The sequence below is a fragment of the Anopheles arabiensis genome, chromosome 2 (assembly GCF_016920715.1).
Source record: "Anopheles arabiensis isolate DONGOLA chromosome 2, AaraD3, whole genome shotgun sequence".
Lineage (NCBI taxonomy): Eukaryota > Metazoa > Arthropoda > Insecta > Diptera > Culicidae > Anopheles > Anopheles arabiensis.
This window is the reverse complement of record NC_053517.1, coordinates 68,237,131-68,251,573: the sequence shown is the minus strand read 5'-3', so window position 1 is coordinate 68,251,573 and position 14,443 is coordinate 68,237,131. Positions and strand designations below refer to the sequence as shown.

General features: G+C 42.4%; 1 pseudogene; it reads left to right on the top strand.

The window, feature by feature from the left end:
- The first annotated feature begins 522 nt into the window (after window positions 1–522).
- Window positions 523–14,443, top strand: part of LOC120895519 — a 79,051-nt pseudogene continuing 65,130 nt past the window's right edge.

Genomic DNA, 14,443 nt, shown 5'->3' with positions numbered 1-14,443 from the left:
ATGGTCGTGCCGGATCTCAAATTTAAGTTGTTTTTCAATCGTTTTTTGCCATAAAAATGGATGCAATGCTTATGGGACATGTGCATCTACCTTTTACAACACTTTTCTTGTCCAAATTAGGTTAAAAACATGGAAAAATTACATATTTTCTAAAGCGGCTCCAAATTGTTTGGAAAAATGCTTCGGTCAGCCGCCGCCAGGTGCGCTAGTGAAAATTAAAATTACACCAGAGAGTACGATCAATGTAGCCCGGCCTTAAGATTGTTTGTGTATTAGGCAAGTCGTCAGAAAGCTTGTTTGGGGAAATGTTTTCACCCATGCTGTCAAAAAGTGACGTTCAACTTTTGCTATAAAAAACAGGCTATGAGACCACCTGATCTTCATACACTTTGGCTCTAGCATCGAACACGACATCGAACATGAAAAATGTATGGGATTTGACATGTTTGTCTTGTTTGTTTGTTGGTGTCTGACAGTGCACCACCATATGATTATATGGGTTTGTTCGTGTCGGATGTCGTGTTCGATTGCTGCGATAGCGCCGCCTTACTCAGCGAAAAGATATGTTGATTTAGCTGGCATCACGGTCGTGTGGGTGACGATTTGCACTTATTCACCGTTTGCAATTTGCTTGATTCGAGAAGTTGTAACAATAGTGCTCGGTACAATGTATAGCAAGAGGATGGATTTGGTAAACGTTTCCCGTTTTGTGGATTAAGAAAGCCACAAAAGCTATTTTCCAAATAGCTGGTGCGGTGCATTTTTGAGTGTGAACGATGAAGCGACGCTTTTCCGTGAAGCTGTTTAAGTTCATCAAGGCAATCAGAACAGGTAAATAGTCTATAAACAAATTGGTTTGTCAATTACTTCATCAGTTTGATATCCAGTTGTATCAGTTTTATATCAAGTATCTTTGTGTCACGCCAGTTATTTAGTGCCAACTAAATAGAAATTGATTCAATTTTCTATGTTCCATTAATGTAAATAAAAAACGAGAGTGGAATGTTAAGTGTGTTTTTTATTACACCACGAAACGCCAAAACCGATATTTACGCTTCCACTTTACGGTTCAATCCGGCGCTGTTTTTATCAACTTTCCGTTCCGCCGGCATCTACAGCGCAAGCAGTGGATTTTGATCCAAAGATGCATGTACAAAAAAGGAGTTTTTTCGCTATAATTTCAACTGTACTTTGTTCTTTATTTTCTTACTTTCTTTTTCTTATTTTTATAGAAACTTTGAGGTCTAGCTCATTCGCCACTTTTCGATGGTTATATTTGATCCAGTAGCATTGTCTCTTTCAGGTAATTAATTAGTTTCATTTCTATAGTTGTGTCGTTTTTTAGAAGCTGTTCGATTTTCTTTGTTAGGTTGAGTTTGGCTCTTATGTTCTCATATTCTGGGCATTCGGTTAGTTAGTGCTTGACTGTTGTGTCTGCGGCGCTATATGGGCAGATTGAAGGGCTCTCGTTGTTTAAAAGGTGGCGATGTGTGAGACGGGTGTGCCTATTCTTAACCTGGTTAAGATTCTCTGATGGTTTCGTGAAGGGTGGTCTGTCCATGGATCTATTGTTGTGTTTATATATTTAAGCTGTTTGTTGTTGGATTGTTGCCATTCTATCGTCCAGTGCATGTTAGTCTGGTTGTAAAGCCAACGACAAAACAATCGGGCTTCGTTGGCCAGCCTATCCGGCTGTTCGTTTCCTGGAATCTTCTTGTGGCTGGGGATCCAGCAGAAGCTGATATATTTGATGTTGGGAAGTTGTTCTATATGTTGGATGTATGGATTGTTGAAATGTCCGTGTTCTATTGCTTTTAGGACGGATGCGCTATCTGTGAAAATAACACACTCGGTGTTTTGAGGCGCTACTTCTTCGGCTGCTTTGATGATAGCTATCGCTTCCGCTGAGAAGATAGTGGTGACAGGGTAGTCTGAGTTTTAGGTTTCTATTTTGTGTGTATATTGCACAACCGGCGTTGGGTGGTAGAACGGAACCATCGGTGTAAATATTGTAGTGGTTTTCGTATTTATCGGCTATTTCGATAAAGTGTTGTTGTTGCGGCTCCCGGTAAACGACTTTAGGACTTTTTAGAACCTTTAACTGTATTTTATTTTAGCGCTAGGTTTAAAAACACGTCCGACTTGTATGGCGTTCACCGATCAAGAGACCGATCAAATCCGCCCGGATAATCGTGCTTCCTGTTCCTCTCTTCCGCTAACGACCTGCTACTTCACGCGTTTACAATCGCAGGCGGAGTTCGTTCGAGCTATCCTAACAGTTGTAGTATGACCAAACTATTGTTGTTATGCTTGCTGATGTATTGCATCGACCAGTCTATCTTGATGATAGGATTGTACCACGGTTTTTGCTTGTTTTAGTCGGTGGGTTATATTTGTGGAAATTCATAGCCTATGGTGAGTTTCATGTTATATTTTGACTACTTTGTTCATCAATACTGTTGTGTGTGGGATGACGTTTTTATCAACTGCAATTATTATTAAATAGTGTTTGTTTCCCTAACACAAGACCAATGGCAGATCTTAGGGCCTGCCATCGACATACGGGAAAGATCACTGGCAGTCACTGACCAATGGGGGATCACTGACCAATGGCAGGCCCTGGAGCTGAACATGTTGAAGGTGACACTGAGAGTGTCATAATAGCATTATTTATTAGTTTTGTGATATTTAAATCAAATTTTTGGTGCAATTTTTTTAATTAATAATTTGTATATTTGTTGCGTTGATTGGTAGCCTACACCAAAAATATATTATTCATATTTTTTATTGTAACATCGTGTTAAGTAAGTTGCATACGTTGACTGCCACTAAACCTTCTGAACGCCTGGAACCAGCGACTGATATTAGTCGGCATTGCCAAAGAAATAGTTAAAGATTAACAGTCGTTGAAACATAACCATGGGGCCCTTCACGATTCTAGTAAGTTTTTTGTATTCAGTTTGACTGATGGAGGCTGAAATCATGTAAACACTCTGTATAAAACCACTCACAAAACTAGTCTGTAATTTTCAGTCTAGATTATTCTAGCCTCAAAACTAGAATTAGATCCGAGTATCTGCTCAAAAAGTGGCAAAACAAGGTGGTTACATTTATCCCAAGGTGCATTAAAGAGATCTGGTGATGGAATCCAGAATCAAAGTGTATGTAGTCCAGGTGGTCTCATAGCATGTTTAATATAACAAAATTTGGATATCACTATTTGAGACGATGGGTGAACATTTTTGTGCAAACCAACTTTCTGGAGGCTTGACGACTAAACAAAACACTCTTAAAATCCTCATTCAGAAGCAGAGGCAATAAAAATCAGCCTTCTAAACTCATACATCTTGGGATAAGCGCACCTGTATATTATACCCACTTTGACAGCTGCTCGAAAACTGATATACAATGCTAACAGCTGACAGGCTGAAATTTCAGCCTATCCACTTAAGATGGAAAGGACCCTCATAGTTGTTAATAATTGATCGATAGTGATATCACGAACGCATTAAGCGTGTGCGATGCAAATTAAAAGTCGTTTGTTGTACTGATCTACGGATGTGCTTTGTGACTCTTTTAAAAGAGTGGCTCACATCTAATAACTCTTTAGGTTATAACGTATATCAGCATTTAGGTTATTTTTGAAGAAAAACAATTCACCAAAAAGATAAGAGCACATTCTTTTCCTTCATGCCAATTGAACTGTTGTATGGTCCATACTAGTGATGGGAAAATGAAATTTTTGTCGGAATCGATTCCGGCTAGCTCCGCAGTTTTTCGGAATCCATTCAGGATAGTAGATCCGGAATCAGTTTCAGGAATCGATTGTGGCTTCGGAATCGGAATCGACTCCGGAATTGGTTCCGGAATCGGCTCCAGAATTGATGCCGGAATCGACTCCGGATTCGGAATTTGTTCCGGAATTGACTCCGGAATCGGAATGGGTTTTCGAATCGGAATTGGCTCCTAAATTAGAATCGGCTTCCAAACAGAATCAGTTTCGGCATCGCCATAAAAAAGGCATTTGGGTTCAACCATACTACGTATGGATAACCGCATAAAATCAAAATTTACTTGTAAAAAAATCATTCCTATACCCGGTTTGAGCGAAATCGGCCTGATCTATATTCCCGGCCTGATTTCGCTTTTAAAACTTATATTTTTAATTCAAGAACTAATTCACATTCTGGAGTGTAACGACCAAGCGTTCTACGGGTAGCAGAAGGTTAATTGGCCGTTTCAATAATATTTAGCACGATTCGGAAGAGCACACAAATAATTAGGGCTTGGTACTTGTTTCGACGCAGCGTATCGCAACGCATTGCGTGACGCACGCTGGTATCTGTTCGCTGCGTTCTGCATGGATATGTCAACACATTTTACAAAGAAAAACATCAACAAACAGCAATAATGCCTCTTATTTATAGGTTCTGATGTGATTATAATGTTAAATTACAACTGTAAAATTATTTCCAGTTCTGCTCAAAACAGTGCAAAGCATGTTTTCGCTTTATTATTGCACATTGCATACTGACCCGCACACACCTGTTTTGCAGCAATTACGAAATAACTTTCTCTACATTTATTTTGTTTTGTTAATAAAACCATTTTGACAGACGCATCACGACGTGCGCCGAAATAGAAATTTTTCTACTTTGACGCTGCGTCGTGCGTCGTTAACGCATGCGTCTGTCAAATCCCATACATTTTGGCAAAATCGCAACGCATTGCGTCGGAACAAGTACCGCTCTCTTAGACGCAGAAGTCAGTGGCTTACGTTTGTTCAGTTCAATGTCGCGCCAAGAAGAGCTTTATTCCATGACAGTTCATCTTGCACACCGGGTGCTCCAGCGGTCAAAGTATAATGCGTTCATACTGCTGCGTTCGGGGTTCGGGTTGAGTGCACAGTGGGCGATATTAGTCCGGACGTTACAGGAGCTAATTCTAATTCTTGAGTCAATTATGATTCCGTTATCGGGGCAAATTGCGATTCCCAGGTCGATTCCGGTTTCGAAGCCGATTCTGATCGCGAAATCGGATAGGTTCGATTCCGAGCTCCCACCACTTATCCATAAGGCTGGAAATAGACGAACCGAGATCGTCGCGGTACCGCGAAATTCGCGCCTTGTTTATAACAGTTGTAGAACAGTAGAGCTGTCAAATCTTCCGCGCCTCCAATCGCGCCTGCTGTTTCGCAGAGATACCCAACTTCGGTATTGCTGAGATTATCGCGGTAGCGCGAACCGATTATTTTTACTTTTTCTGGCGGATTTGTGTGAAAACTCGTGTCGAGAAATGAGTTTTGTATTTTATGTTGCATAAACTATGTGAAATAAATAATTTGATTCGCAAATTGATAGAAAAATATTTCTTCTTGGTACATTCAATCGTCACCAGACCTCGGATGGTTCCATCTACGAACCTCGATTATCTCGCCTATCTGTCAGATGTTATAACAGAATTGACAGCTCAAGTCATACGCGATTTTCGCGGTACCGCGATGATCTCGGTTCGTCTATTTCCAGCCTAATGCTTTGGCAACCACGTAACCACGTCACTACGGTTAATGTAAATGCCTCTTTTAGCCACGTTGTATTGGGCAACACCCAGGATGAAAGAAAAATACACGCATATTCTGCTTCAACTTTTGTAACTGTTTTTTCTACAGTGATTGATAAAAAAAGACGCCCTGCAATCAATTTTCATTTCAAAGTGCAGCAATTTTCTTCGTTTTTGCATCGATTATTTTATAATTAAGATCCGGAAATGCATGAAAATGCCTTGAATCTGCTTCGATTAATATTCCGAAAACGTAAATTCATGTATGAAAAGAAAATTTACTGCTGCTAATACAAACTGCTATCGTAAAAAAATAACAAAAACTAAACACCTAAAAAAAACAAAGTACAAGCGGTTACGACGATTCGCAGATACGACGATTTTGATTTTGACAGTCAAAAGATGTCATTGAGAAGAAATAAATGTATTTTTTTTTAATTCCTTGCTGATAACCGTTACACACACATTTCCAACGATTCCCCAAATACCCGATCATGAATATCTAAATCGTGTAAACGGCTTTTGGAGTATAATATATACATCATTGAACATTACAGGGTTGAGCAGTGCAATAAACAACTGTCCACTTGTTTATAACGATAGTCATTTTGAACAGACAATGCTGTCTACCACTTGCTCACACGTCAGATGGTGTAAGCTACTCTGTCCAATTTAATAACACAATTTTTGCCTTGGATTAGCAACTGTCAGATTCGGCACGATTCGCTTTCGATTAGCAACTGTCAGATTCCGACATGCGCCTTGCTTTTGGGCGTTTTTTCGGTCCCAAATACAGTCTCGGATCTGAAGTCCGTTGTTTTGGGCTGAGAATAAAAAATGGCGGATGGAGCGCTACCACGGAGAGAATGCGCTCTCTTGTTTGCCTTTAAAATACACGAGGCGCTCTCGCTGTAAAGAACGCTCGCTCGCGCTGTTTCATCATACCCCTTCCTCCCCGTTTCTTTCGGCTTGCGCAGCGCTAAACTGGTACCCCCTCCCACTTGATGCCAGCGAATTGCGCTGCGCTGGACTGACACCCCCTTCCGCTCGTTTCTTTCGTAGCGCGCTGTACGCTTTGATTCACACGGACTTGGTGCACCCGAATCAAAACAAAAACTTGAACACATCAAACTTGGTTTATATTTTATCACTTTTATTGCAAATAAAGGGGCATTTTCACACATAGCTTCACACAATCTTGCTGCAAACCACACACATTCATTAGATAAAAAAATCGTCCTTTTTCCCATAGCCGTCTAATCACCGACAAACCGACGTGACACTGGCGTTACAAAAGTGTCCCATACGAAAGTACTGTCATTTACCAGTGAGGCGATCACTTCTGTCAAAGTAAGTTCTGTTCACTGCTGCTTCGATGTAAACAACTTTTCTAAATACAAATTGCGAAGGAAGTGTGAGGCACGATTTTGTGAGAATTATTGGACAAAAGGAAATACCACCCAGGAAAATCATTTTATAAGTTTCCAAATCCTATAACAAATTTTACAAAAAGGTTCTCATTTTCAATCTCTCACTATAGAGCGTTACTTTTTCACTCTATAGTGAGACGATGTTGGTTTGTGAGTTGATGTTAGGTGCGGATAGCTTGGATGATTTTTGTACCGTGTTGGTTTTCTTGCACACTTTGCACCGACATAGCGATTCATCAATGCAGGCGTTGGACGAAAGACGACAAGGATGTTTTCGTCAAACGAACAGACGAATATCGCCCTCACGTATGTGAAATTGTGTAATATTTTTGAAGCGATCTAAACAGCATAAAGATTCAAAAAGTACAGTTAAGCTTAAAATTAATTGCAGCAGCTTCCGTGGTATGTTGGTACGGGTAACCAGTGGATCGCGGGCCATCGCCAGACTGGTTGGCTGATCATTATTGGCCGCATGGTGTACTGTTGATGTCTGGATTGCTGCAGCAGTCTCATTTCAAATGTTCAATCATCTGCGTCACCTATTTGCCCTTATATTCGTGGAGGAAATGTCGCATTATCCTCTCTTATTGCAGAACGCAAACGTGAACCACTTTTGTGAAGATTTACACTCGCAAAATCAAGATCATTACACCGTCGAAGACTCCGAACAGAATCAGATACTGCGAGCTTTCGAGAACCTCAAAGCGCTGCGAATCATTAATTAGTATCCATGCGAAATGACGCCGCGGAAGGCGCTAACGATATTTCTGACCATGCTGCATTTAGACGACTTTGTGCAGATACTGCCAGACTTTCTACAATGCGTCTTATCCGCAATATTTTTCCTGGTGGATGCGCAACACTCTTAAGGCCGGGCTACATTGATCGTACTCCTGAGTGTAATTTCGATTTTCACTAGCGCACCTGGCGGCGGCTGGTGGAAGCTTTTTTTGGTCATCGAGGGAATGGTCTTGCCGGATCTCAAATTTAAGTTGTTTTTTCACCGTTTTTTGATGCGAAAACGGCTGAAATACTTGCACAACATATTCATCTATCAATTACAAAGCTTCTCCAGTCCAGCTAAGGTAAAAAACATGGAAAAATAACATATTTTCTGAAGCGGCTCCAAATTGTTTGGAAAAATGCTTCGGTCAGCCGCCGCCAGGTGCGCTAGTGATAATCAAAATTACGTTTGCGAGTACGATCAATGTAGCCCGGCCTTTATGTGTCACAACGAACAATGAACGGTGTGCGATGAAATTACCGCAGCAGTGGACAGCTACGATTTGACAGAACAATCCAGCGGAGAGGAGACACACAATGGACAGGTTTTTTCCTTGATTGACCTGGTGGCATCGGAAATCCGTTAATGCTCGAAACTATTCTTGCAGTTAATCGAAAATTGCAATCGCAGTGGCTTGGAGTGGAATTGCTACTCTGCTGCTGACCATGGAAAGCATACTACACTCTACATTCAAGCTATCGCTCATCCTGGACGCTCACAGTTCCTATAATATCCGTGTACAGTAAAGGTCTGTAGCAGTGTATTCGACGGAGAATGATTTGTGCCAAATTTAGGGTATTGCATTTGCGGGAAAACATGCGTGTGAAGACAGCCTAGACTGTTCGATATGCTGAAGAGCGGAAAGAGTTCGAGAATTTCTTCTCTGCATCGGCGAGAGTTATACGACATACGGCATTCCCACATTCCCGGGGTTTGGTAAGGCATATGCCAAGATGCCACGGGACTTTATATTAACATCTGATCCGAAAGGTTACGTAAATTTATCCCAAACAATGTGAATTTTGATACATAAATAATTTATTTCAAGGGGTACACGATCAACAATTTAATTTATAAAATATTAAATAAAACAAAATTAATAAATAAATAAACATACTGCAATACATATTATAAATAATATAAGCACACAGAAAAAATCTTTCTCAAAGGATCCAAAAACAAAATGGTTAATTGAAGTGCAATTCTTATATGCCCTCCGATGAACGTTGCGTAGCCCTGTAACCGGGCCATTTTAACTAGTCAATGCAAAAGATGTGAGAAGTACATAAAACAATACGCATTGGAATTTGCGAAGAAAAACAAAAAGGGGATTAAGCAGTTTATTTTCTGTATCAGTGTAGTAAGCGAATCATTATAGAGATGGCGCTAGTGTTTAACGTATTTTCATTTGAAATAATTTGTGTGGTGGCAAGAAAGGGAGCGCACAGAGGAACATTCGCTGCACTAGTGCGAGCGAGACACCGATACCCGAATGCCGCTGCGAGAAAACCAAACTGAGCGCGCAGGCTGAAAGTGAACGCACACATTCACACATGTGTAATTGTGTGAGTGCAAAAACTGTGTAGAAACCAAAACACGCTTGCGCCTCCGCGTAATTCCGCGTATTTCCAACCGTCTTCCCATGCATCTACGTGCCCCTCGCCTGAAAGTTGCACACTTTTTCATTATCATTGCTAGTAGGGTCATTATACTGGGCCTGATCGCCAACGAAAGTCAATACAGTAGAACGTCGATTATCCGGGCAGCTCGGGACCGGACGGTTGCCGGTTAATCGATTTACACGGATAATGGTCCAAGAAATGTCAAACGCATATAAAACATTTGAAATTCACCAGTTTTATTATTAATTCACCTAGAATCAATCGATTAATCGTTAGTAGAATATTATTTTAATCAATAACTGTAGGTTTCACAACTGTTCATGAACAAAAATGAATTTCGATAATACCCCTAGACACTACAGAGCTGCACAAGAAACTGGTTTCCCAATTGATTATCGCTGCAAACTTTCGCCGTATGCATGAACAGCTGTCAGATTTATGCGCACGGTTAAGCCGCCCGCCGGTTAATCCGTCCCCGGATAATCGACGTTCTACTGTAAAATTTATGCGATCGGTTAATATGGTCGAATCCACCGGTGGATTATTTTTCCACTGGTAGATAAATCTTTTCAATTTGATTAGTAATAGGTTTTGTCTATCTGTAAATCACACTTTTGTTTACATTTAGAAATGTTCTTTTGTGGAATGAATCAAATAGTAAATTTGGCTTATTTACGGACCATTTAGTGAAAAATCTACACCAGAAGTGGCCTTAGACAGTACCGACTTAATCAAACAATCCGGGAAAAGTGTAAAACGGGCCTAAACAAGTCTAGATGAAACAAAATTGTATGAACTGGAGGGCAAGGTTTGAATCCTTTCTGAACTAGCCGCCTTCGCTGACCCTTGTCCTGTGCCATGTACTACTGTTGGATCTTAGAACGTCCGTATTATACGCTCTCGTGCAAAAATATATTGAAACAACGCGGTAGACTTATTCCGTGCAATAAGGAGTGTCTGAAACCGTTCATGGTCTCTCGCCCTCGACAGTCCATTATCCTGGCCTTAATAGTTGAAGCCTCCTAATCATCTGGCCTGGTCATCGCGAGCCTCCGTGAACGATAGAGGCTCCATGGACCAAGGGACTCAAAGACTACAGGGGGCCCATATATGAGGGATTCCGATCAATATCCCCCACTCCCCCAAGAAAAAAAAAATTAAAGTGTATTTAATTCAAAGCCAAGTGACGAACCCCCACCCCCGCAGAGCACCTGGATCGTTCATTTCCATGCTCTTAACATCTAACTTTCACATTTAACTTTCCACTGAAGCCTGGCGAGCTTGATACGACAATCGATGTGATTCAGTATAGATGCTATTCAAGTGCACATATTGTCACGAGGCGTGGAACTTAGCGATGTGTGTGTCAATCCGAACATTCCCGGGCTGTATCCTTCCATAAGCGACCCCGAGTTTTTGGGGATAGTCCGTAAGGTACAAGTAGGCACAACACCTTCGATAGGTGCAAGCCAACGCAAACGATTCAGTCTGGAACTCGCCGCTCTAGCGGATAAGTGTTGCTTATAATTTCTTGTACCTAGTGATCCTACTGGTCTTCTCAATCTCGTTGCATTTACGTGTCGGAACCGATTCTAACATGCCATAAGGCCATAACAAAAGGTTCTTCACTAGATGGTCCGTAAATAAGCCAAATTTATTATTTTATTCAATCCGTTAAACAACACCTCTAAATGTAAACAAAAGTGTGATTAACAGATAGGCAAAACAAATGGCTACTCGAATCGGAAAGAGTTATCCACCAGTGGAGAAATTATCCACCGGTGGAAAATAAATTCCACCGGTGGATTCGAGCATATTAACCGATCGGATAATTTTTATCGACTTTTGTTGGCGATCAGGCCCTGTTGGCACGATATCGACCGCGTGTGATCGGACAGGGAACAGTAATGTTTACAAACAATTAAGCTGACTTGACAACTTGATTTAATACCTAAAATACCCGGTAGATGGCGTACAAGATTCACAAAGAGAGATAACACGATTAGATTGTGCGACAACCAGATCTCCGAAATAAGGGCCAATTCGCGAGCAGGTCAAATAGGGTCAAATAGCACAGCTGATCGAGGAACAGGGCGCCATCGCTAAACGCAGTTAGTAGCAAATATTAAGCCAGAAAGGACAGACGAATTTTTAAACTGTGCAATAAATCCTACAAAAGCCAGTTCTAAGAAAGTCTACCCAGCTACTCATTTACTGTTACACACGTAACAACATTTAAAAATTCGTGCGAAACTTTCTAACGCAAGTTTTTTGTTATAAAAGTGTTCGCGATGACCAAGCGCGGATTTGATTGTGGTGGCTGCGAGCGGCATAACACCGTGGAAGATATGGTGCCTTGCGAAAAGTGCAGAAAGTGGTACCATTACGGGTGTGTCGGCGTCACTGTGATGTTAAAATCTTGGTGCAATTTGTGTGTGATGAAGGTGGCAAAATGCGAAGCTAAGGAGATGGGCCGTCTAAAGTCCTCTAAGGAAGCCATTGCGATGACTGGGGTGCCTGCTGAAAGCTGCGAAGGCGACAAAAGAGCCAAAAGAGCAGCACATAGCGAGGGCGAAGCCTCGGCGAATAAGCTGGCTACAGAGGAAAAAGAGCTCACTACATTCCATGCTGCAAAAAGGCCTCCTACCGCAAATTCACCGACAATAGCGCAACTCAAAAGGTCTAGGCAAGCGGCACTCGAAAAGCTTATGGAAGTGCAACAGCAAGAACGGGAGATGGCCATAAAAGAGTACGAGCTCAAAATGGCTAACCTCAAGCTCGAACATTTAAAGATTCAACTTCAGCTCGAGGAGGAAAAGGCATCGATTCGATCTGTGACCTATGCACGGATCAAGCATCAGCAGCAGCAGCATCAGCAGCAGCATCAGCAGCAGCATCAGCAGCAGCAGCATCAGCAGCAGCAGCATCAGCAGCAGCAGCATCAGCAGCAGCATAAGCAGCTGCAGCAGCCGCAACAACAGCAGCAGCAACAACAGCAGCCGCAACAACGGCAGCCTCAACAACAGTCGCCACAGCAAAAGCAGCATTCACAAGAGGAGCAGCTGCAGCAACGGCAGCAGAAACAGTGGATGCAGCCGCTGTATAACGAGGCAATGAATAGTGGTGAGGTTGGTGAAAATGGGTGTTGTAAGGAGGTACCGGTGAGCCCAGCAACAGTGGCAGTCGTGGAAGCGAAAGCTTTTACCGAACAACATGCGTCGGCGCAGCCACTCTCCCAACCACGTTGCAGTCCTCCTACCAACGCTCACGCGCAGTTGGATTACAAAGCGCAGGACAACACGCTGCTTCGTCCGAAGGTGCAATCTGGAGGAGCAGAATCGATGAGGAAAACTTATGCGTCGAGATCCGTGCTACTATTCCGCATAGAGTTCGTCACGATTTACCAGCATGGACAACGAAGCACCGATCGACCAGCCACCCCCAACGAAGGATCGGCGACATTCCTATGTCGATCGGAGCCGCCAGGAAGCGCCGGTGTGACCGGTAGGATGGATCCGCCCGAGATAAACTGCACGACGGGTGTAACAAGAAGCAGTTGGAGTATGAAGCAACTAAGCTTGGCGATTCCGGCGAGAGGCGACGGCAGGCAGTACGAGTTCACCAAAGCTCGTAGCCTTTCAAAGCTAAGTTTGCCGTCTCAAGAACATTCCGATATATCATTAACCCGAACTTTTACTCACTTTCAGGGAATGTTGACTCTGCCTTCCCTGAAAGGGGAGTTGAAGTTGTTGGCCCGAACACATCCTACCGAATTGACGGCACCACCCAAGATCGACAGCATCGCCAAGCACACGACGGAGAGAAACAGATTGAGATGGACAGCTTGCAGTATCGGCAGTGAAAACCGTAAAAGCCGAATACAATCCATTAGCAGCACAGTACAATTTGTTGTTGAAACAAATCTAAAACAGAAGAATGTGCAAGTTAGGGTTCGATGTACACATATACTCACCGATGCCAATATAAGTGAGGTTATGTTTACACCTTCCGTGATGCTACTTAGGCTAGGTGCTACACATTTACACGCAGGCAAAATCTATTTTACCATCTCACAAGCAAGTAGCAGAGAGTACGAACTTAAAATCATTAAGGCATTAGATCAGCTGAGGTTGAGCGATGAGTTGATAGTAGCGAAGGGCAAGCGTAACCGCTTCAAAGGTGCTTTACGGAAAGTACACCAAGCGCACGATGTGCCAAACAATGGTGAGCGGTGCAACCAGCGCTTAAATCAAGCGACCTTTGATAAAATTTTACGTCTCCACAATTGTGTCGAGACACAGGGGACAGATATCGTGCAGAATTTAAGTAAATCCTGCTTCACGAAGGATTCACGGGGTGGGGTGTTGGCACGATATCGACCGCGTGTGATCGGACAGGGAACAGTAATGTTTACAAACAATTAAGCTGACTTGACAACTTGATTTAATACCTAAAATACCCGGTAGATGGCGTACAAGATTCACAAAGAGAGATAACACGATTAGATTGTGCGACAACCAGATCTCCGAAATAAGGGCCAATTCGCGAGCAGGTCAAATAGGGTCAAATAGCACAGCTGATCGAGGAACAGGGCGCCATCGCTAAACGCAGTTAGTAGCAAATATTAAGCCAGAAAGGACAGACGAATTTTTAAACTGTGCAATAAATCCTACAAAAGCCAGTTCTAAGAAAGTCTACCCAGCTACTCATTTACTGTTACACACGTAACAACAGGCCCAATGATCCACTGTTACAAGCAATCGTCAATTTCAATGGAAAACTTTTGTGTTGTGTTGTTCCACCAAGACAACGCACCGTGCCACAAGTCATTGAGAACGATGCCAAAAATTCATGAATTGGGCTTCGAATTGCTTCCCCACCCACCGTATTCTCCAGATCTAGCCCCCAACGACTTTTTCTTGTTCTCAGACCTCAAAAGGATGCCCAATTCATGAATTTTTGCCATCGTTCTCAATGACTTGTGGCACGGTGCGTTGTCTTGGTGGAACAACACAACACAAAAGTTGCTTGACAAAAGACGCTCTGTC